This window comes from Pantherophis guttatus, chromosome 1 (genome assembly GCF_059756535.1).
Source record: "Pantherophis guttatus breed Tessera chromosome 1, ASM5975653v1, whole genome shotgun sequence".
NCBI classification, from domain to species: Eukaryota; Metazoa; Chordata; class Lepidosauria; order Squamata; family Colubridae; genus Pantherophis; species Pantherophis guttatus.
Window position 1 is genome coordinate 261,791,632 of NC_142063.1, and position 25,516 is coordinate 261,817,147.

The window sequence follows — 25,516 nt, forward strand, 5'->3', positions numbered from 1 at the left end:
ATAAAGGTTTGAGGCACAAAAATGCAAACCCTATATTGGCAATTGTAGCAATTTAACACTGTTATCAAGTTAATGATCAAAATGTAAATATTACAGCTTACAAGTTCAAATATTGAGCATTGAACACTTTATTCAATATATCAGATACAGTAGGTTCCCCAGGTAAGAATTATATAAAACAAGTTAAGCCCATTGAACAAAGTTTGAGAAACTGGAAACGTGAGGGACGAAGTCTACCATTCTGGTTTTAACTGTTCATGCAAATTGTGAAAAGGAAACATCACACAAACAAATAGCCTAGGAAAAAGGCCAGAACAGAACAAAGGAACAAAAGAAAAGGCGTAGCAAAAGAGTGTTACCCTTAAAGAACTACAGTTGGCCTGCCTCTATTCATTCCTGGTATTTATGATTACTGGCAACATCTAATGACCATAAAAGTTATCCATTATTTTTAAAAAGGGTTAATTTTTACAACTTTCCCTATCGAAACCTCAATCGCTCTTGTAGATATCATGCAAGATCTGAACCTATGGTCCTAGCTATAAACAACAGCTTAATATCTCTACCCCATTCGGCTGGATAGTTCTCATTCAAGTAATAAATGCCAATGATAATAAGTGTCCAATTATAATAATATAATGTCCAATAATATAATATAATATATAATAATATAATATATTATTATTATATATTATAAAATTATTATATATTATTATATTATATGAGGGACGCGGTGGCTCAGTGGCTGAGCTTGTCGATCGAAAGGTCGGCAGTTCAGCGGTTCAAATCCCTAGTGCTGCATAACAGGGTGAGTTCCTGTTCTTTGTTCCAGCTTCTGCCAACCTAGCAGTTTGAAAGCACGTAAAAAATGCAAGTAGAAAAATAGGGACCACCTTTGGTGGGAAGTTAACAGCGTTCCCTGCGCCTTTCGCGTTTAGTCATGCTGGCCACATGACCACGGAGACATCTTTGGACAGCTCTGGCTCTTTGGCTTTGAAATGGAGATGAGCACCGCCCCCTAGAGTTGGAAACAACTAGCACATATGTGCGAGAACATTTACCTTTACTATATTGTATTATATATATTATATATTATATATTATATATTATATATTATATATTATATATTATATATTATATATTATATATTATATATTATATATTATATAATAATATAATGTCCAATTATAATAAGTGACCAATTATAATCCGTGCACCTTTGGCGTTTAGTCATGCCGGCCACATGACCACAGAGACATCTTCGACAGCGCTGGCTCTTCGCCTTTGAAATGGAGATGAACACCGCCCCCCAGAGTCGGGAATGACTAGCACATATGTGCAAGGGGAACCTTTACCTTTATAAAAAGTATCACAGCAGGTACAAAAAAGCAACATTTGAGATCTTTAGCACTTTTTTTGCTCTGTTGCTTCCAGTGTAAAAATATTAACATGATACTTCTACATACATGGAAAACTAGAGAAAGAATCAGAACTAGTCAAGAACTTAGTTGATGAAAAAGCATCTTGGAGTTTCGGAGTTTGGAATTAATTTATCACAGGAAAAAAAATTATAGTAGCATAAAATCAGAGGAATAGTATTAGAATATCCAGGACTTTTTAGGTATCTGATGGGCTTTTAAAATAAATAAATGTATTAAATTTATCAGATGTTTAGTGCATCTTTTTTAAAAAATTGAGGAAAATCAGGCTATGTTCCGGCATTTTGCCATAATTTCAGTCATGAAATTTTTGTCAAGGGGACAAGATGGCTCAGTTGGAAAGCTGACAGCACTGCTCAACGTGTAAGCTCCCGTTACTTGTCCCACCTAGCAGTGAAAAAACCTGCAAATGCAAATAGATAAGGAAATACCACTTTGGTGGGACGGTAACAGCGTTCCGTGCACCTTGGCATATAGTCATGCTGGCCAGATGACCACAGAATTGTCTTTGGATAGCACTGGCTCCCTCGGCTAAGAAATGGAGATGAGCACCACCGGTTAGAGTCGGACACAGCTGGACAAGGGAAACCTTTACTTTTACCTTTTAATTTTTGTCAAAAAACAAAAAAAGCAAGAAAAATGCATTTGTTTCTGGATTCAAATGCTTATCCTTTTGAACACTTTTAGTTCTACTGAGGAACAGAACATAATAATAAAAATACAATATTTTCCTCAGAAATAATTTACAATAAATCTCACCTAAAGTACAGTGAAAACTAAACCCAAAATATATTTGCATTCTACACAAGGTAACAATTCTCCCATTTCTCATTATTAAACTCTCTAGTTAACTTTCCTGAGGAAGAAAAGTTCAAGTAGTCTTCATTTAGCAACCACAATTGGAATGGGTAACTTGGTCATCAAATACAATGGTCGCTAAATGAAACTACAACTGTGCTTATGATCTTGCTTCAGCTTTCCTTTTACTTTACAGAATTGCAAAGGTCGTAAATCTGAGGATGGGCATAAACTTATTTTTTCATCATCATAATTGTGAAAAGTCAGTAAAAGAGGCAGAAGCATAAGAAAGACTAACTATATACACAACTGCAGCCAATTGTATAATCAACTTAATTAAATTAAACAACAAATTACAGGTACATAATAGAAAAACACATTATCCCAGTAAACTTTACAAGATTCTATTTACCCAAAGTGTTATTACTAACATCATGCTTTATATTACAGGTAAATTCTATCTGGCACATTTTTTAAAAAAACTCTCAACCAGGAAAATAAAACTCAGTATGGGGAGATTTTCACTTACAACCACAAAGGAGTCTGGAATTGTAGTCATAAGTCACTGCAGACATTTGTCAAGGCACCATGTGACCACATTCGATTTTACACCTTTTTTTATGATGGGCACAAGTATGTCACTGTAGCCCTTAAGTTAATCACATGATCATTAAGGGAAGTATGTGATTGTTAAGTGAAAACAGCATATCCAATGAATATTTTTTGCTGTTCTCTGCTGTTCATAAATCATGGTCATATGACCATGGGACACGCAACTAGTGATACATGCGAGTCAGTTACCAAAATATGAAATTTGTCTGTTATCGAAATATGTAACTTTAAGGATGGGTTATAAATAGCTCTTTTGAAATCCATCATAGCAGTAGCAATAGCATTTAATACCGCTTCACAGAGCTTTGCAGCCCACTCTAAGCAATTTACAGAGTTAGCCTATTGCCCCCAACAATCTGGGTCTTCATTTTACCGACCTTGAAAGGATGGAAGGTTGAGTCAACCTTGAGCCTGGCGAGATTCAAACTACTGAACTGCTAGCAGTTGGCACTCAACAGAACTGGCCTGCAATACTGCATTCTAACCACTATGCCACCACGGCTCACTACACCATCATAGCTTCAAAAAGTCATTATGTATCCATATATGTATTCAATAACTTTTGGGTTTTTAGACCATATTGTAATGCCCTTGTAATGAAATGCTGGCTGCTGCAGCTGCCTGTAATACAATCTCTCTAAATATTCTTCTCCCCAAACATTTCTTCAAGATAAGCAATGGCTTGTACTTTTGTAAAACAACTGTTTTACAGTTGTAAAGGGAGGGAAGAGACAAAAAATTACATTTCTCATCATTACTGCCTAAGACCACATCAGCAACAAGCTGACTGGCTGTTTCAGATAGATACTTCAATCAAAATAGTATGCCAGCAATGCAGGTTCACTATAGAATGCAAACCTGAAATTAAGTGTCAGCCGGGACTCAGAGGGAAAAAAGAACACTATTTTCTCATAGCAGGAAGAACGGGAGGCCATGAACATTTCCTGTTATGCGGATGAAACAAGCAAAGACGTCATTGCCTTTATGCTCCTGTAGGTTGTCAGCAAATTAAGGGTCAACGTTCAATCATGTCCAATACATTGGCCATGAGAGAGTGTATGTCTTTTTCTTTTTTTCTGTCTCTGCCATATACATGTATTTACACCTATACAAAAGCAGCAATGGTATCTACATTTGGATACATAACAGTTTTCAAAGCTCAGTGATGAAACCTACTATTTCGCCTCAGGGTGCATTGGAATTTGTGCACAGAGCATGCCCAATTTCCAGAGAACCCATACCTGCATTCCTATTTCCTGTACCTGCTCTGAGGTATGGAAAGCCTGTTTTGAAGGCTCTATGAAATAAGAATTTCATAAATATCTTATCTGAATATCCAGAAGGTGAAGAAGGAGAAAACAGAAAGTGTTTTAAGAAGAAATTACTTTTTTTTAAACATCATCTCTTGTGTTTCTAAGACATGAGACAGGAAACGGAAGAATGTGCTTCAGTTTTGCTGGGCAGATACACGTCTTTATGAAGATCTAAATCCACACTATGACAAACTTATAGCTCTGTCTTCTGTTGTACATGTAAACATTTGGAAAAAAGCAACAGGTAAGAAAATGGACATTGGTCTTACCATGATACGCCCTTTCTCTGCGTCGTCCCAGGAGTGGCCAAGAATGGGTTGAATCGTCTGTTTCCTCTTGAGATCGAGCTGTCTGTTTCTTTTAGCCACGCCTCCTGTCTCCACCTTCCTGCCCCAGTTTTGATGAGGACGTAGCTGTAAAGACAACACAAACCATGCATGCATTAGTTCCTGGATCACAGGCCAAGCGAAAGCAGGTGGGGCTTGGCCACTCCTGGGACCACGCAGAGAAAGGGTGTATTACGGTAAGACCAATGCCCATTCTCCTGCAAGGTCCCAGGAGTGGCCAAGAATGGGACTTACCAAAGCTTCCCCCTAGTTACGGGTGGGAAGTCGCTTGGCCAGAACCTGAAGCCTCCCCATGAACACATTGTAACACCCTTCGTCCAAACGATGCCTCAGCCGAGGCATAGACATCAATCTTATAATGACGAATAAAGGGTGAAGGGGAAGCCCACGTGGAGGCTCTGCAGATGTCTCAATAGAGGCCTGCGTAACCCATGCTGTAGATGTGGCAGCACTGCAGGTGGAATGGGCCGTAACCCTCCCTAGGAGTTGGTAAGGCTTGAACCTGATAGGCCATTGCAATGCAAGCCCACAGCCAATGGCCTATGATAGATGGGGTCACCTTGGCACCTCTAGATAAGGGAGGGAAGGACACAAAAAGAGCTTCCGTCTGGCGAGACTGGGATGTTCTCTTAATATAAATCTTAAGAGCCCTCCTAACATCTAAGGTGTACCATCTTCGCTCCAGGACATGGGAAGGTCCTGGGCAGAAATCAGGCAAGATAACTTCCTGAGCCCTATGGAACTTAGAGTTCACTTTAGGTATGAATTATGGATTCATCTGGAGGACTACCCTATTAGGATGGAAAAATGCATAAATCCTGATGGACTGAAAGAGCGGCCAGTTCAGAAATGCACCTGGCGGAGGTGATAGCCACCAAAAACGCAACCTTAAATGTTAAGAGGTGCAAGCTCACAGTACGTAAAGGTTCGAACCAGGGCCGATGTCAGGGCCTGAAGAACTCATGATAAATCCCATGTGGGGTATCAATTGACAACCGGAGGTCAGAGATTAGCAGCTCCCTTAATAAATTGCCTAAGAATGGGGTCATGAGCCAATGATGTCCTCTTCCCACACCGCAAGACCGTGGACAGCGCTGCAACCTGCCTGCGGAGCGTGTTTGTCCAACCCGTCCTGCAAAAAAATCTAAAACAGTAGCAGAGGTGGGGTCGAGATCCCTAACCCCACACCAGGTGGTAAATGCTGCCCATGTTGAATCATAAATACAATTTGTAGAAGAACTGCGTGAGGCCTGGACGGTTTCAGTGACCCTGGAAGAGAACCCATGCTTCCTCAGGAGTCCCCGCTCAAGTGCCAGAAGGTTAAGTAGAGCCACTAGGGCTCCATATGTTGCAAGGCACCCTGGCTGAGTGATATCTTCTCCTGAGGAATCCTCCAGGGCCAAGAAACTGAAAGGTCCACCAGGTCCGCAAACCACGGGCACCTGGGCCAGTGAGGGGCAACTAAGAGGCGTTCCACCCTCTCCTGAATTACCTTCCGGACTCCTGGAATTAGCGGAAGAGGTGGAAAGGCATAAAGTAGGCCGCTTGGCCAAGGACTGAGTAAGGCATCCCCTCTGCCCCTTATGACTGGAACCTGGTGAAATACCTGGGAAGCTGAGCATTTTGCTGGGAGGCAAACAGGTCCACTACTGGCTGACCGAATCTGGTTGTCAGTTCCAGGAAGAGCGTGGGGTGTAACTTCCATTCTGTATTGTCTATTGTGGACTGGCTGAGGCAATCCGCCTGAGTGTTTGCCATCCCCGCGATATGCTCCGCTTTGAGGGAAAGCAAAAGCTTTTCTGCCCACCTCCCCAGGAGCTCCGCTTCCGTCATGAGGCTCCTCGAGTGAATGCCTCCTTGATGGTTTATGTGTGCCTTGGCCGTGATGTTGTCCGTAAGGATGAGAACGTGTTGGCCCTGTACTAAAGTCTTGAAGTGGCGAAGGGCAAGGTGTGCTGCCCGAAGCTCCAGCCAATTAATGTTGTGGGTCAGGTCCGCTGGGGTCCAGCAGCCCTGAGCCATGTGGCCCTGAAGATGAGCCCCCCAGCCATAGAGGCTGGCATCTGATGTTATCATGATGCAACTGGGCTCCCGGAAGAGACAGCCCTTGTCCAGTGCAGGAGACATCCATCACTCGAGGTAGAGCACATCACCCTGGGTGAACACATACCTTGGTCCGAGAACTGCTGTTGCCTGACCGTTGGTATGGAAGCAGGAACCAGTGAAGGGTTCTTGCATGCAGCCGTGCCCAAGGCACTATCAAGATGCATGACACAAACATCCCCAATAGTCGTGCTAATAGGGCAATGGGGACCCGATGCTCTGCTCTTACCTGTCGGAGCAGGGAAGTCAGGTTGTCCTTGCTGTGCTGGGAAAGGAAGACCCGTCCCAGCCTGGTGTCGATTTCCATCCCCAAGTGTAAGAGTCTCATGGCCGGAACCAGCTGACTCTTTGGAAAGTTCACGGAGAACCCGTGCTGTCGTAAAACGGTGATTGTTGCAATGCCTCCCTGGTCTCTTTCAAAGGAGGATACTTGCACAAGAATGTCGTCCAAATAGCATTGTAGACGAATAGGAATTGATCGAAGATAAGCCACCAATGCTGCCAGAACCTTGGTGAAGGCCCATGGTGCTGATGCTAGTCTGAAGGACAAGGCCCTGTATTGGTAGCGAGACTGCTTGAAGCAGAAGCAGAGATACTGATGATGTGCCGGGAGGATTGGCACATGGAGGTATGCCTCCATAAGATCAATTGATGCCAGGAAGTCACCCTCCCAAATTCCTTCTAGGATGGTGTTTAGGGAATTCATTTTGAACCTTTTGTAGACCAGATACATATTTAATTTTTTTAGATTTAGAATTGTTCTCCATCCCCCTGAAGACTTTGGAACCATCAAAAGGGTGGAATAAAACTCTCAATCCCTCTGGCCCCGCCTCGATTGCCTGGATTTCCAGCAAATGCTGGATGGCGGCTTCCAGCAGACTTTCCTTTTCACTGCTTCAGGATATCGGGCAGCTGACAAAGTGATTTTGAGGAATGGAGAGGAAGTCCAAGTTGAGGCTGAGCCTCACTGTGTTGAGGACCCAGAGATAGCTCATGATCATCTCCCATTTGGGCACAAAAAGAGCCAATCAGCCACCAATGGATGCGCTTGGCATGTAATCATTGTGGTCTATGAAAGGCGTGACCTCCTGCCCCTCGAAAGGGCCATTTGCTCTGGAGGGTCTGCCTGGGCTGGGTGCGAAACCCTGTCCTATCCGTTTGGCAGTCAGAACATTGAGGAAAAGGTCGTTGAGAATGTTGAAAGGAAGAACTGGAATCTTGCTTCTTCGCTCTATGCCCAGCAGCTCTTCTCACCATTTTGCAATTTGAAAAATGCAGCCGTTACAAACTGTTTGCAGACTCCTGTAGCCCAAAACCTCCTGCAATCAGTATACCTAGCCGAGACCAGGCAGGGACTTAAAGCCAATTAGGCTAGCAGGGAAAACTGAGTGTGCCTAGCCGAGACTAAGCAGGGACTCCAATAGTCTCCACTGAGGCTGTGGCTCTTAAGTATGCCCAGCAGCCACTGGGTAGGGACTCCACACCTCTCCTGAGGCCACCGCCACTGAGTATGCCTAGCCATTCTCAGGAGCAAGGAGGGACTTGGGCCTGTAAGGACTCACCCGGCTCCGCTGTGCAAGCTGAGAAGCTGATGCTCTTTACTGGGTCCGAAGCAAGCAATCTGCCCAATACCAGCCTTCTGAGGCCTGGGGAACGAGTTTGCCTAGCCAAGGCTAGGCAGGGGCTTCGATAGCGCAGCTGCGTCGAAAAGGAAAACCTCAGACAATTCGCGCAGCCCAGAGGACTGTAAAGAGGAAACCGACGCTTCCACCGGCTCCCAGGCCTTCGTTCTCCCCTCTGCTTCAATCCAGGCTGATAATGGCTCCCAGGAAGGAAAACTGACGATCCCGCCGGTCTCCTGTTCCTAGCGATCGGCTGCTGGCAACTGCAAGCCTGCAGTTGCCCAGCCCTTATCTTAAAAGCCAATCGCTAACACACGGCAGAAAGCCGCAGCTCTAAAAGCCAGCCGCCACCTCTAATAGTTAATATAAACAGAATAAAGAGAAAAAATATAAATCTCACGATCCTGAAGATCAGAAGTGACCAGGAATGCTTTGAAACATCTCGTTCAGGTTAAGAACGAGCCAAAACTGGGGCAGGAACATGGAGGCAGGAGGCGTGGCTAAAAGAAACAAACAGCTCAGTCTCAACAGGAAACAGACGATTCAACCCATTCTTGGCCACTCCTGGGACCTTGCCGGAGAAAAAACATACTTTTAAATACAGAACCATAATCAATGACATCCCTAAACAACAGATTGCATGTATTTAGATCCTAAAAACATTTAATGTTTATTATCTAAATAGGACAGCAACTGCTTTTTTATGTTCTTGATATATACTAAGGAAATTGAGAAAAAGAATATAAGAAGAAATAAAAATAATATATATATATATATATATAATGAAGTGTATCATTTTTCTACATAAAGGTGTAGAATTCCTATAAATAGCAAAAGGATGGTGTTCTTTTAAAAGGCCTACAAGATCTACAAAGATCACACAAGTCCAACATTGCACACAATTTAAATCAGAACAGCTGAAAGTCAAAGAACCTCATACATAATACAAAGAGAAAGAATCATTTGCCCTTAGAAAGGCAAGAGTATCAAATATGCCAAGAAAGTGTTATCAGACGGCATAGAAGACTTCATTGCACAACAGTACACAGTAATAAAACTACCTGGGCTGTATCTGTTCAGATTCATTACTCTAACACCACACTTTTTAATCACAAAATATAGTAAGTGGTAGTACAAATAAGCCTGTGCTGAATGTTAAGCTTTTGGTAATTATCTCTTGTTGATCTATGTCATTGGAAGAACTGTATTAAACCATCTTGGCATAAATCTGGCAGAGGAAAAACACCATCTGCTTGTCACAGCAAAATATGAATCTTGAACCTTATAAAATAGTATCCAAACAACCATGACTAATATCAAAGGTAGTTATAATCCACTAGAACTACAGTCTATTTAGAAAGGGAAAACCAAATCTCCATCACGCATGGATTTAGTAAATCCAGATTGAGAAAAGATTCCTGCGCTGGCCTTTGAAGCAAATTCTGCAATTTAAACTGGTAAAGAAGGTGTATAATCGAATATTTATTTAGTCTAAATGGTTGAAACATGAGTACTAACTACCTTTAAAAAATGATACTGTCTTTCTTGGGCCACAAGATTTTTAGGCTAAAACCACAGTACAGCACTGGGAGACCCCAGCCTTGAAAGAACTGAATTAGCTCAACCAGTCCAGTCAGCTAGACATCAAACTGAAAGCCACCTCCCACCCCCATGAGGTATATGAGGTGTTGGGAGATAGGAAACCTCTTTGCTGTAGTCCCCACTTTGAAAAATATGCTCCCCAAGAGGTTTGGGCAGCTCCCACTTAGCTCATGTTCCAGAAATTATTTAAAAAAAAATTATTTCAATGACCCTTTGGCACCATTGAAAACACTTATTTTTATTTTTCTTTCTGATTGTTTTCCCTTTCTCATGTTTTCTTGATTTTTTGATTTTCTTGATTTTTTTATTGTGTATTACCCAGTCTTTTAGAATTGCAGGTTTCAAGGTCCTACCAAATAAATAAATAAAACCCATTTGCTATCACAAGTAAAACCATACCTTTTTGGAGTTGTAATTATAGTCTGTTACAACATCACTTCGGGAGAATAGCCTATACCCCAAGAGCAGACCATCCCGCATCTTGTTAAATTTTAGGACAGTCACTAAAACCTGGCTTTTTAAGAAAGTCTTAGGCGGAATCTAGTATAGGTTAAACCTCCCTCCACCCTGGGCTGTGGTTGGATGTTTTGTCCTCTGGATTTGTTTAGCAGCTTTATTGTTATTATTCTGTGTTTCTCATTTTATTATATCATTTTTATATTTTAAGTTTTACTCTAGGAAGGTAATCTACTCAGAATCCTGTTGGATTAGACTGGCATGCAGAAGGAAGGAAGGAAGGAAGGAAGGAAGGAAGGAAGGAAGGAAGGAAGGAAGGAAGGAAGGAAGGCAGGAAGGACTACGACACCGTGTGTTAACATAGCTACAGCATAACAATTACACCAATTAGAAAGTATAGAAATAGACCCATGTTAGTTTATGGTGACAGAGAATCAGAACAAGTTTATAACACCTTTTCCAACTAAGAAATGTTATTAAAAGGATTTTGTGAGATACAGTTCACTTAATCAAATGGTTAGAAAGGCATTTTCAGTCCCAAATCAAAAAGCTAGCTTGGGCTTTTAAAGATCTGAACAGATTGGGGCAATTTATTTTATTCTATGAATTTGGCAGAGCCTTAAAATAAGCAGTGGCCATCTTCACTGATGGTCCGCTGTCACAGTCTGAAAACCAGCAAATAGAGAGTTACTATTTAGCATTAGTCACTAAATGCAACTGATATGTAGCAGGGTCAGTAAATTCTATCCTCCAAAAATACTTAAGAAGCTAACCAATCTGGTGGTCTCCAAAACTGAAATGCAACTGACATAAGCTTCTAATTGCCTATGTTGTTATGCAAACCTATTTTGATTTTAGGGTGTCAAATACGATCTTCTCTTGAAATATTAGTACATTGTTTTACTATTGCTGGACGGTCTTACACTATTGGAGTTGAGATATTATGGTATATTATATTCTGGAGGCTGTCTTGAAGAAAACGTGGTCCTGAAAGAATCTCCACAGACACTTGGTCCTGAAAGATTACTTGTCCCAAAGGATTATAATTTGATTTCATTGAAGTAGAAAAATCTTTAACTAAAACCTGTTTTTAAATGATTTCTTAACAACTAGAAGAGGATTTCATAAATTTCTTGGACCACTTGTGGTATTGACCTTACAGTCTGAAAACTGTGATGTAGCTTACAATACTGCAAGAACAATATGGGATTGTTAGGACAAGCAAATCCTTCTTCTTCATACCTTATTTCTCAGGGAAAAGCAAAACTATTGGACCAGCCATAAAACATTTAGACACAAGAATGTTGATTAAAATTGTGAAAGGATTCTGGGAAGCAAAAACAGCTCTGGAAAGCAAGGTCATTTTGTCAATAACACGTCAACTGTAATTTTTATTCCACATAACCCATCCTTTGTCTGTTCAATGCATCATTGTCTTTGCAATATCATCTTCATTACCTCATTATCCTTACCTCACTAGCAACCTGATGTGCTATTTTATCCAATCTATTACTATGTTGTATCCAATCATTTGGATATTCTAATTTGTGTAACTCTCTAAAGAGAAGTTGCATTCCCACACCTTTTTAGATCTGCTTCTGCTGCCTCTGGCACTATAATAAGCAATCTGTGCTTCAATGGAAGAGGGGGTCTACTCTTCCTTGTTACCAAAGAACCATGTGGAAAAATTTATCTTAAAATAGCAGATTAATTATACTGTACTTCAAGAAAGTAATGAGCAACATTTTCTGATATCCATTCAACCAAGGGCCTAGGAGGTTTTCCACTATAGGCTAAGTAGGCCATTTTAAAAATGATGTCAGAAACAAATGAATATCTGGTTGCATTCCTAATCTAAAATTTGACAGTTCATAACTGAATTCAGTCTTTTCTGAATATATATTTAACTAAGGAACAATCCAATCAGAAGTAGAACAGTTACTCACAAATGAACTATCTATGGACATGTGGAAGGAGGGGAGCATTTTTTATTAGGGAGTGAGGAAAATTTCAAGTCATCTCTAAGCACAGAAACAGAGAGATAAGGTAATAGTGGAATTTTTCTTCCCTTTTCCTGCCCACTCCTTTTTATATAAAGAATAAATCTTTTTAACAGTATTTTTATTAAAAATTATAATCACATAGATAAATAATACAAACTAAAAAATAGAAAAAAGAATAGAAAATGCAAAAAAGAAAAATATAGAAAAGACAGAATAAGATTATAGTTTAAAAAAATAAAGAAATGATTAGAAAAGGAAGTAGGTGAGCCCAGTAACCTTTGGAAGGCTTCAACCATGGCTTGAACATGATGGCTATTTCTTTGTCTCCCAGAGCTCTAAAGCCACCAGAGACTGACATCTTATGGTCTCCTCATGAGAAATAGCTGTCTGACATATTTGTGTGTGATGTCAAGTCCTCTCCTTATCTAGAAAAGAATTATGAAAAACCAGCTTATTCACGGGCTCTATTCCACCACCATCTTTAGCTCCACTTTTCACAGCTGACTTCACTCTGCCATTTTGTCTCTGGAAGTCCACAAAGAGAAGAGTCGAGTAGAGTAGAGTGTAGAGTGCAAGAGAATACAATAGAATAGAATCAAGAGACAAGAGAAGACAAGAGACAAGAGACATTCCTATTGGTCTAGTAGTTCAGGCAACAGGCTAGAAAGCCAAGGATTGTGAGTTCTAGTCCTGCCTTACCCACGAAAACCAAATGGATGGCTTTGGGATAGTCACTCTTTCTCAGCCCAACTAACCTCACAGAGTTGTTGTTCTGAGGAAATAGGAGGAAAAAGGTGTCTTAGATATGTTCACTACTTTGAGTTATTCATATAAATAATAAAAATGGATATGAATTTTAAAAAATTAAATAAAAAATTGAAATAAAATAACAGATCAGAAAGAAGCGATTATCTTTTATCATCTTAATATCTGCAGTGAGCTCCAATTAGTGGTTTTCGGTTTGCAACAGTAGTTTCTAATGAAGATAAATTATATGTGTGTTTTGGGTGAAGAGAATGTGGGTATGTTTATAAAGCAATATAATCTAACTTCAGGAGAAGATAAAGCAAACTCTTTTATAAACTTCAACAGGATTTGGATAAAGCCTTCAGGGACCAGCAAAATGTGGTTTACCACAGAACTTCTTTTCTGCCACACCCAGCTGCCAAGAGCAAGGGTGCTCTGTGCCAGCAAAATGTTTGTGGTGGCACTACTATGCTTCTCCCTGCATTTGGGTTCTCTAAAAACAAGTTGATGCGAACTTTTTAGTGCAGATGCTGCCGATGAATTTATCACAAACACATACAATTTTCATGGAGAAGGCACAAGAAAATGAGGCCGTATATCTTTCAATTTTATGTGGTTTGGATTTTTTTTTAATTCTTGAATACAAACAATTTTCACTGAAAATGACCAAATGAAATATTTCAAATAACAGAATACCTAAAGAAAAACCACAACAGAAGACTCTTCTGGACTATATCAACTGGATTGGTTGAACAGAGAGAACTGTATTTAAGCAAACATGTTACGGTTTAGCTCTTAGGTGAAAGCCGTAACAGGAAGGCGCATGTCAGCATAAGACGCAAGGAAGTCAAAAGTTCTTCCAAGAACCAAATTGAAAATAGCTTCTTACCAACAGACTTTGGTCTAATAATTAGCAGGCCTTCCTTCAGAGACCACTCTGCCAAAAGAAAATGGATTCTTTTACAACTCCTAAAAAAAATCGTTTTAATCCCTATAGTCAAGTATGTGCGCTTTCTCCTGAGCAAACACCACACTCCAAAATATAAAGCAAAGAAATAAATTTCATTTCACTTCTATTTAAAGTTCAGTATAGTTGATAAGATTATTCTTCAGCCATATTTTAATTTTCTATCCCAAAAATTATTATTAGTTAGTCAAATTAATTAACTAATTAATCAAATTTGTATAACTATCCATCTTACAAAAAGTGACTTACAATTTAATGCCAGCTTCTTTATCTCTGGACGATATTCCAAAGATTCCAGGAAAGTATATCAGCCTGGGATCTGAGGTTGCACACTTCTGCATTATGTTAGAAATAAGGAAAAAATTAAATGTCCTTGTATGGATATTATAACATGGCATGCATTTATCTTTTATTCCCCAATGTGAGTCTATGTTTATCAATTGTAATATAATTACAGAAGGGTTCTGTATTTGGTTTACATCCCAGAGCTTCTATATACTAAATCAGAACCTTGGTTTTTCATTCAAGGCCTTAAAACTTAGATATCCTAGGCAGAATGAAATAGTCATCTGCAAGACTATAGCCTGGGATTCTCTTCTTAGAGAAGTCGGATTTGCTCCTGAATATTTCAGCTTTAGATAATTGGTAAAAACAAAACTGAACTTTCAACAATTATTCTCACCTCTTTGGTTTTAGAAAATAGTAACAAAATTTTTAATTTTCTGCTTGGAATTGTGTTTGACTGTTTATTATAAACAGCCTGGAGTGTTCAATATAGGGAGGTCTATTCAAAATATATGTGAATAAATAATTAAAAGACACAGGGCTTCTCTGAATTTTCTATTCTGACTTTAGCTCTTAATCCTTTATCAAATGGCAGCTACAGAAATTCCACCAGACTTTTTGGAACGAAGTGCAGAATACATAATTAATTTATTAGGGAACTAACTGCCATAGGATGTGTGAAGGTCACAGGCCTAGATGGGTTTAATAAGGATTAAACAGATTCATGTATACTGTCATGTATACTATGATTGTTATTAATGATGTTTGTCTGCAGTCTCCAGATTCACAGGCAGCATGCATCAAATGGCGGAAGATAGATGTGATGACCCATTACTGCCTTTTATGTTCTGTATGTAGACTTCTTTCAAATATATCATAAATAAGGTGACCAGATTTTAATATTGGTAAAGAGGGATATTGTGGGCGTGGCTTATTTTGTGGGCGTGGCTAGCTGGTCATATGACTGGGTGGGCGTGGCTAGCTGGTCATGTGACCGGGTGGCCATGGCTATGTCTATAGGGTAAGGTGAACAGATTTTAACATTGGTAAGAAGGACACCATTGTGGGCGTGGCTTATTGTGTGGGCGTGGCTTGGAGGCCATGTGACTGGGTGGGCGTGGCTACCTGGTCATGTGACCGGGTGGCCATGGCTATGTGTATAGGGACTACTCAGAGGGCTGAAAAGTCATTTCTGACAGGTCCTCACACTTTTGACTGGTCCTCACACTTATGACCATCCTCACATTTATGCCCGTGCAGCATTCTTAACAACCATGTCACTCATTTCACAACTGCTTCTCTTCAACAAGGTGACAAGATAGGGCAAAAATGTAAAATGTGAGGACAGTCGTAAGTTCGAGGACTGGTCAAAAGTGTGAGGACCAGTCAAAAATAACTTTTTCAGCCCTCTGAGTAGTCCATATGCACAAAAGGACTAACCAGAGGGCTGAAAAAAGTCATTTCTGACAGGTCCTCGCACTTTTGACTGGTCCTCACACTTATGACCATCCTCACATTTATGCCCGTGCAGCATTCTTAACAACCATGTCACTCATTTCACAACTGCTTCTCTTCAACATGATGACAAGATAGGGCAAAAATGTAAAATGTGAGGACAGTCGTAAGTTCGAGGACTGGTCAAAAGTGTGAGGACCAGTCAAAAATAACTTTTTCAGCCCTCTGAGTAGTCCATATGCATTAAAGGATTACAGCAATAGAGAGGGATGAAGGAATGGAAATTAGAGTAGGAGTGAGGGTAAGAGAGGGAGGAAGAGAGGAGGAGAAGGAGAAAGAAAGAGGAGGTAGGGAGGAGAAAAAGAGGGTGGGGGGAAGAGAAAGTAAGAAGGAAAGAAAAGAGAGAGGTGGTAGGTTTGAGGAGAAAGATTGCTGTACAATAAAAAAGATAAAAGGGAAGAAAGCCAACCCCAAGCAAATATAAAGATATTAAGATAAAGAATGAATTGTTAAACTTTAAAGAATAAAAGAGAACAAATATGAATAAATAGCAATAATTAGAAACACACATACAAACATACAATGTATTTTCTTTGAACAGAATATTTGGCTGGTTCACAAATTTAAACAGCGTTTAGTCATTTCAATTAAATTTACAATTTCTATATTTCCTTTTTGCCATATTTATTCCTCATCTATTTTTTAAAAAAACCAATATTACCCTTCATCCTCATCTCTAATCTTAATCAAATTCAATTTTTCCCTTCTATTCTATATTATACCCCTTCCCATTGTCATCTATTTTTATATCCATCCTCACATTGTTTAATTATGTAATTATGTAATACAGTTGTTTAATACAAATTCAACATTTTAATATAAATCAATTAGTTATAAAACTATCTTTTTTGTATATTAATCAATATGAACATGAATATTCCAATTATTTCCATGCAATCCAATTTCTTACAAATCAATTAATTATATTTACCAATAATAATAAACCAAATAATTTCTCCCATATATTCCTCCGAACCACAACTTAATCATTTCTGCTTTCAACACAATATACAATTAATAGTATCTCAATTATTACAATTCCCTAGTTAAATACAGCTTTTTTTCCTTTGTGTTTTAAAATCTTGAACTCTCCTCCTAAATTTCCCATTGTTTGCAGTTTTTCACCTACCTTTTTTGGGGAGGAAAAATAAAAATAAAAATAAATCTCTCTCTGCCTCATTTTGTCACGCTGCACCAAAGACCCTGGTTTCGGTTTCGTTTCTGAAGCTTAGCTAGGGGAAAAAAAACTGCTTTACACTGATTGCCTGTAGGGCGGCCCTTTGAAGCCCCAGGCAAGAGTTTAAACAGTTTTTTTTTTCTTCTAGCCATCAGCTGGGGCTCAAGAAAAATCGGGACTTTTTTGAAACGCCGCGGGACGCGGGACAAATTGCTCAAAAGCGGGACTGTCCCGCCAAAAGCGGGACGTCTGGTCACCTTAATCATAAACCATCATGAAAAGCAAAATGCCAGAATAGATATTTGCATACAGTACAATGAATTCAATAGGAATTTATAAAATTGTGCAAAAGAATAAATACACTTAATAAGTGCTGAAAATAAGCATGTTAGCTCCTACTTCTTGATTTTTTTAAAAAAAAATGAAAATATGGAGAGTCTGTATTTGAGAAAATGTTTTTTTCCAGAAATTGCCCAGGTTGCCTCCCATACATTCAGGGTGCTTATTAGTGATATCTATCAACCAGAACCTTTTTACTTTCCTCTTGTTTTATCCTTAAAAGATGAAACAGTGAGAAAACAAAGAAGACTTACACATGGAAAGTCATAATTATTCTTTTTTTCCATACTCCAAAATAAAAAAATCTGTTAGAGACAGGATGATTGCTCCACAAAAGCGTCATCTGGAACTACCCTGGGAAACTAAAACATCTCCAATGTCTGCTTTTCCATGTTTCTGCACTTGTACAATTGTTGTTTCTCTCCACTGAAAATAGAGCAATGAAAATAAATGCCCATCTATTATTACAGATTCAAGCATTATCTTTTTACATAAACTGCTGGTAGCATAGTTTCCATTATGTTTAATTGTTTTGCCTTGAATTGATGAACAAGCACATTTGTTTGGAGAATTCCGAAAAAGGCCACCTACAGATTCAACTCTTTGCTGAAGGCCCAAGTAATTCTGATACCAATAGTTAGGCTTGTGAATGGTTTGAGATTATTGTCACCTGGGAAACACAACCTCTGACCAAAGATGAATCCTTCCAGATAAGCGTGACATCTTTTGTGGGAATCAAAAGGATAAAATCAGTCAGCATTGCAAACGTTCAACATAATATGCCATCTGTTCTGAGTAGAAAGCACATTAGAGTAACCACAGAGGATACACTATGAAAACCTACTGCCAAAAAACAAAAACTGGATAGACTAAAACTCTGGAATCTAGCACAATTATATATCTGCAATTATAGCAAATGACCAGAATCAACATAATTACTAGTAAGAATTTTTAAATTTCTTGGTATAGTAAAACAAAACCCGCACTGCCACTTCACGAGGCAATCTTCTTGAAAACGAATGAAAGCAAATGCCGTAGCACAAGTCCTCAATTCTCAATAACTTCCAGTGAGGTTTCTGTACAGAATAGTTTTACTTTCAGTATTCCATACAAAAGTATATCCCTTATACAACTGTATTAGGAACTGGCTGATCCTACTGACTGAAATACTGTTTCAGTACTTCTACTATTTACTGATTAAGTATAAATAATAAAATAATATATACTATTAGAAGATGAATGAGTGCATTATACTACTAAAGAAACATTTAGATTTTTTGCATATCTAGAGGATCCATGAAGAAGATATGAAGATCGTAACTGTTGAAATAAATCCTTTACTAATAATCCAGTGAGCTCCAGTGAGTAATTTGCAATTACTACATAGTGTACACATATTTCTACCTGTACAGTAAGAAACACACTAAAAGAATGTTCACAAACTCAGTACAGGTCCTACAGGGTTAAGATCCTTATCAGATAATCAGGTTGCTTAATAATGTGTTTTGTTAACTCACATCTTTTGCCCAAGGTTATAATATTTTCATGTATTCCAGAGTATTTCCTTCTAGCATAAGATGAATAATCACCTGTTCTTACTTCCCATTAACTCTGTACTGGTTAGGTTCATATTTTGTGTTAAATCTTGGTATATTTTACCATGATTAATTGAACAAGGCATACTGACGAGGTTAATGCGTCATCCAACATACTTCAGTGGGAAAACTGCTGGAATTTTTTTTTAGGATGAAATTAAAAACTTGTCATTAACTCTGCTATTGAGAGCAAGGTGCCTTGGTTGAGTGGGTAAATATTTATTTATTTAATAAAATTTGTATGCCTATCTCCAAGGTCTCAGGGCGGCTCACAACGACAATCGAAGCGACTGTTAAAATATATATATTATATTATATTATATTATATTATATTATATTATATTATATTATATTATATTATATTATATTATATTATATATATATATATATATATATATATATATATATATATATATATATAAATATATAAAATATATATTTTAAAAATTAGAAGTAGAATATATAAGAATTAAAGCAAATATGACAGCATTCAGAACAGTCGTGTCTCAATCCATGTTTCTCTTGCTTATACTCCAAATTTCCTAGCGTTGTCGAATGGCTTACAAGTTTAACACATTTCTTCAGTAAAAATATAATTTCCTAGTATATTCATGAAGAGAAAAGTTTTCTTTTTCTACAGGAAAAGCTAAATAAAATGCTTTCATTGTCATCCAAACAGATGTAACTTAACACTTTTTAAAAGTCTGTTGAACAGACTTTGCCTAGGTAGCAGAATTGCAATTAGAATTATCATGTTACTAAGGTGTGAATATTGGCATTTAACACACATACATACACCTTTAATGAAGACACAGAATAAATCTGTGCAGTTTGTATGGACTCCTATACATATTTTTAATTCTTCCACACAGCTCACAAGCTGCTATGATGCCATCTATTGAAGACATATTTTTCTTGCAAACCATGTCTTATTATTAAATAATAATTTATTAAATTTAGATGCCCTCTGACTCTCCACAATTCTAGGTATTTTAAGAAAGTATCTTAATATAGAACACCATAACTATCCTGTTTCCCCAAAAATAAAACATCCCCTGATAATAAGCCCAATTGGGCTTTTGAGCGCATGGCAATAAGGCCAAGCACTTATTTCAGGGTTCAAAAAAATATAAGACAGGGTCTTATTTTCAGGGAAACACGGTATTACAGATTTAGCTTCACAATTATCTCTAATTTATATTAATTATTCATTAACAATGGCTTCTTCAAATTCTGGTTACCAACATTTTTTTCTAATGAAACTCAAATATTTTCCAGCCCCCTTTATATATTTTAATTTCCAAAGCCATTATTTTGCTTTCCTGTTAAGTGCAAACATGGTTGATATGGATGTGTGCTTAGTAGACTTGCTGAAATATCCAACCTCTTTTCATCTTTAATTTCTTTCCTAACTATGGAACATTAGAATATATGGATATATAGTCGAATCCATTCTTCCTTCCACCTACACAGTATATTCTGGGCAATAGGCTGCCAAATAATCTTAAAGTACAATAAAGCCACCTTGGGTTTAACATTTGGCAAGGTATTCTTTTCTTCAAATATTCACCTTTTTTTCTCCAAATATATTTTGCATAGTTGTAACGAACAATTTTTTTCCGTTCATCAGTCCAAAGTTCTTTGCTTCAAAATATTTCAAATTTTTCCTCTCCATACTTTAGTTTAGACCATTATTTTTGTGAGGAAGCTGGAAAAAATATTTCTTCTGCCCCATGCACATCATTTTTATATAAGCACCACTGCACTATGGACCTGTGGACAACTACGTCAATGCCAGTTGAATTTTCCAACAGGTTATCTGAAATTAACTGTGGGTTCTGTGTTGCTAAACTGTCTAGTTTTCAGGCAACACCAGCAAGAGGTTTTTCTTGGTCTTCGAGCTAATACCTCATGGTCAGTAAAAACTGAAAATAGATTTTTCAGCAAGACAATAATGCAAAACATCTCTTCAGATTGACCATGAAATACTTAAGTAGGGGGAAAAAAGATAAAAAGTTTTGAAATGGTTTCCTTAGTCCCCAGATTTTAATAATGAAGGTATGTAAGAAGGTCTCAAACATGCAGTTCATCCAAGCAGATCTAAGAATATTTCTACCCTAGAAAAGTTCTGTAAGGAGGAGTAGGGAAAATAATAAAATAAGTTTAGAAAGGCAAAAGGAAACATTTGAAAGCTGTTATTCCTATCAAAGTAGGTGTTACAAACTACTCAGTAAAAAAGTGTCAGCTACCATATTCAATGTTTTCTTATTTTGAATCTAAAAAAATCTGCACATAAATAGTAAACACCTCTTGAAATTTGTTTATCAGACATTATGCCAGCTTCTGTTAACTTATGTTTAAACTTCTGCATTCTCTCTATATTCAGATACAACTGTTTTCAATGACTTTTTTTTCCAAATAGGCAATATACTATAGGCTGATTTTAAAAATAAATGTGTTGATTATTTTTGAAACTCCTAATTCATTCAAAAAGCTTTCTGTGAAAGAGTATATGTAATTGTGATTTAAATGAACTTGATTTAAATAGCGATTTAAATAAACTTGATTTAAATCAAATCCACCCTGATTACTTCAGAGGATTCCTTAATTCTCAGGAATGGCTTTGGAAAGAGGTCACCAGAGAGAAGGCTGCTTTAAGAAGTAGCAAGAGACAGCAAACAACTCACCCAACCAACCACTGCACAAATTCAGTTCTTTTTGATAAAACTTTTATATACACAAGACCTAGAGTACCCAACCTACTGCAAAACATTTATCAGTCCCCCTATCCACATACCTAAAAAGAAAAGGAAGTACAGTTGGAAAGAGAGATGCATCTGAAATAGAAACAACCATAAGAACAAGCAGCTCCTGCTATGAAAAGTAGTTCAAGATTACAGAAGAATAGATTAAAAAATGTTTTCACTCTGCATAATTTCCCAAGATTTTAGAAGATAATACTTAAACCTTCAGGGCATATTTAAAGGAAAAAATATCACTATTTACGAACTTTCTCTCAAGACCGTAACTCTAAATGTCTTCCCAGTATCAACCTGAAACATATGGGAGCCTTCTGTGCTCCAGCACACATACTTGTAAATAATCCCAGTGTCTATTTATTCCTCCTGTGGATTGCCATCCACAATCCATTCGTCGGCAGTGTCATGTGATCCAAATTGTCCTCCACTGTTATAGCCTGCCTTACAGACATGAACTATCAACCAGGATCAAGTGACAAACTGCAGATATTGTAAAGCAAAACTGTGCTGAGCAAATGTAAACAGAAATTCTCTTTATTTTGTGCATTTATTCCTCATGTTTACAAGCTATTCATTTCACAGAACATGATTCTGGCAGTGTAGAATAAATCATAAAACTGTTAACAAGTTAGAAATATTAAAATTATGATTAAAAGGCAAGAAGAGAACAACAAATTAGAGCCACCTCAGCAACTCCCCATTCCCTTGAAACTCCAAAGCCTGATGATATAATCATGTTTTGAAAGACTTACAAAAAATTAACAGGGATAGAGCCAACTTCACTTCAGAGAAATGTTGTTCCATAAGGTGGGTGCTTCAGCAGGAAAAAAAACACCCTCTCTTTAGTCTCACCAAATGTAGCTCTTTAGCAGGCAGAACCGATGTAGACAGGTGTAATCAGGAAGGGATAGCGATAGTCCCTCGAATAACCCAGTCCTATGCCATCAAGTGTTTTTAAAAGTCAAAATGAAAACATTTAAATTTAAGAAATGAGGTCAATTCAATCTTATTCAACATAATATTGTGTAATATTTCATATAAGACAAGTAGTCATTTTTTAAAAATCCTTAAATTAAACTCTAAAAAAAATATTCAACTCTTTAAGTTGCACTTAATTTCATATTCTAATAAATTGCTTTTGGTGGGCTGGTTGCAAAGGATGGATGCCTTTGTTTCTAGATACAGCCTGGAAAGCAGCAGCCGGAAATATTATAGTATTTTACCATTCATTCCAACTGAATACAGAATTAAAGAATAGGTAAATGGCAAACTTGTTCCTAATTCTCATAATGAGAAGTAGGCGAGAACTAGTAATTTCCAACTGTTCACAGCCATCAAGCTGAAACAGACCAATTTTGCATTTTCACTATGTAAAAACAAATGCAAAATTTGTCCACCGCACATTACCACAGACAGCTAAAGTCAACACTGTACAGTGCTCCAAAGCAATTCATATGGTGAGTTAGGATCACCAAGTGAATAACAAATATTTTTACAGGCACTCATGTATAAGCCACATTTTTGTTGATACACTTGTTCCTCTGGACATTGGGATAACTCCATTTTTTTCCTGTTAAAAATTATTAAAATCATTGGGGAGACTTTTGCCCAGCTCTCTCGTTGACTGTGCACAAAAAGAAATAATTAGTTATATCTGCTTCAATCTTTTGGGCTGATTTCTATAGCAAGAGACAACATGCGCTTTCACACCCATTATTCCTGGAAAGATAGTCATTTCTGTTGTGCTTATTTCAGTCTGACCTGACTTTTCTTTTGTATGCCAAATAAATTCAGAGTTGAAAAATATTTAGACCTGATATGGCTCTATGCATTGGTTAGTCCAAACTAAAGACAGTGTTGGTGTTTTAAATCACTCAGTTGTTTCCAACTCTCCATGACCCGATGGACCTCATTTTGCCAGGACTATCAGCAACTTGTAAAATCAAGCTAGTGTCATCAGTGCAATCTCTAATCATCTTATTTTCTGCCAGTCTCTTTGTTTGGTTGCCATTACAGGTGTTCAAAGCAATATCTTTCCTGAACATACATTTTGCAGCAACTGAATGGCTTTTAAAAAAAAAAAAAAAAAGCTCTGCAATATTTAAAACTGAAAAATCCAAAGTACTGCACATGTTCTAATTTGGGACAGACAATGAATAAAGAACTGAATGATGAAATACAGGTGGGGAAGCCATTATGTGATCGCAAACATCTAACATCTGCATATTATTGTAGTTGTTAAAATTAAAATATAAATAGAGACCTTGGAACACAATGAGAAGAATGCATCATTTCACATTCTATAAACAGCCATACAGCTTCTACACAGATCACAGAAATTAATTTGCACAAAAACAATATCACAATGCTCTTATTAAACTGGGTAAGTATTTCCTACACTTAATATCATCATATATAAAATTCCATAAAGTTTTTAAAAAGAAAGTAGTCAAAGAGTTAACAACAATGTCACAAAGAGGATCCCTATGCTTGGCAGAAGAAATAGAGTAAAACTAAGAAACTAGTGAATTACTGAAAAGACTCTTAAAGTCTTCATATCAGAAGTTAATTTTTAACTGAGCAAGACTCAATCCATAGCCCAAATCAATGCACTACATAAACTGCTTTCAAGAATGCACATAATTTCCCCATCAATAACTTCATATCTCTGAAAGCACAGGCATCAGTTTCCTGAAAAAAACAGATAATGGGGTAGGAACAAACAGACAAAATGTGTATCCATAATCCCTATCACAAGTTGGCAATTGCCATCAATGGTAGACTATACCTTAACTTCAAAATGAAGCTGCCCATTTTGCATCCTATTTCTCATGTTAAACTCAGTACTGTATTTTGTACTGAGAAGAAATGTTTACTCTGTTTCCTGAGTTTTACCCATATTCCTAGAAAAGGGATATGGACATTTATAGCAGTGATATGCTACTGGAAGAATAAATCCAGCTTTTTCCACCCTATTTCTAGTTTCTCTTTTTCCAGATCTCCTTTTCATTTGCCAGTTCTATACCCACTCCCCAATCTACTCCACTTTAGCAAACCAGCTCTTGTTGCATAATCTTCTCCTGGCATGGTTACTCTGAAGTAAGCAAAAAGATCAATTTAACATAATAATGCTTGGTATGCCAAGTATACTTAATTATTTAGAAATAAAAAGGATGGATAGTAGGATACACAGGCTTCCATTATGGGGAGAGGCTGAAAGAGGGGGAAATGAATGTGTACCTGGCTGCCAGCATACATGCAACAGAATGTAGGTATTTATGTTAAATGTCAAGATGTCATTACAGTCATAACATTTGAACTATGCCATAACACACGTCATAATGTACATGGTGTTATTTTGAATTATTATAGCTTCTTAATGAATACCACTAGTTATATTTACCATTCCCCAGCTCATCACAACAGCTGAAGACAATTCTGAAGAAAGCAAGAGAGATAGTTGCACACCCAATTCTCCAATACAGATTAATAGTTGTATATTCCTTTTAATGTATCGCTGTTAAAAAAATACATAGAGACCTAAAACATCTTCTGCACATCATGGAAACCTATCAGCAAGCCTTGTGCACTTACGGTGTAATGTTACACAGATGCATCCTAAGAAATGATGTATTTATGACACTAAAAGTAAATCCACTGAAGAGATTATATAAAGTTTTATTGTCGCCAAAGTCCTGTATCAGCAAGCCTGTGTGATCTTTTTCTAAACTGGCTGGTTGAAATCCAAGTTGGGAGCAGGGGACTTGAAAGGGTGCTTGTCCTATGAATAACACAATGACCCCAAACACAGGATGGCTTCACTTGTACTTCTATATC

At 37.7% G+C, this 25,516-nt stretch overlaps 1 protein-coding gene across 10 annotated transcripts in view; it reads right to left on the minus strand.

The window, feature by feature from the left end:
• HIVEP2 (HIVEP zinc finger 2) overlaps nt 1-25,516 on the minus strand; it is a 145,085-nt gene that overhangs the window by 106,322 nt on the left and 13,247 nt on the right. For 4 of the 10 annotated variants that reach the window (XM_034418934.3, XM_087882837.1, XM_087882835.1 and 1 more), the window contains exon 2: nt 4,432-4,575. The exons of 5 other annotated variants lie outside the window; for them this stretch is intronic. The gene's annotated coding sequence lies outside the window, so the exon portion shown is untranslated. Of the gene's footprint in view, nt 1-4,431; nt 4,576-14,258; nt 14,345-25,516 lie in introns of all 10 variants that reach the window. One more of the 10 variants, XM_087882836.1, reaches the window with a different exon arrangement.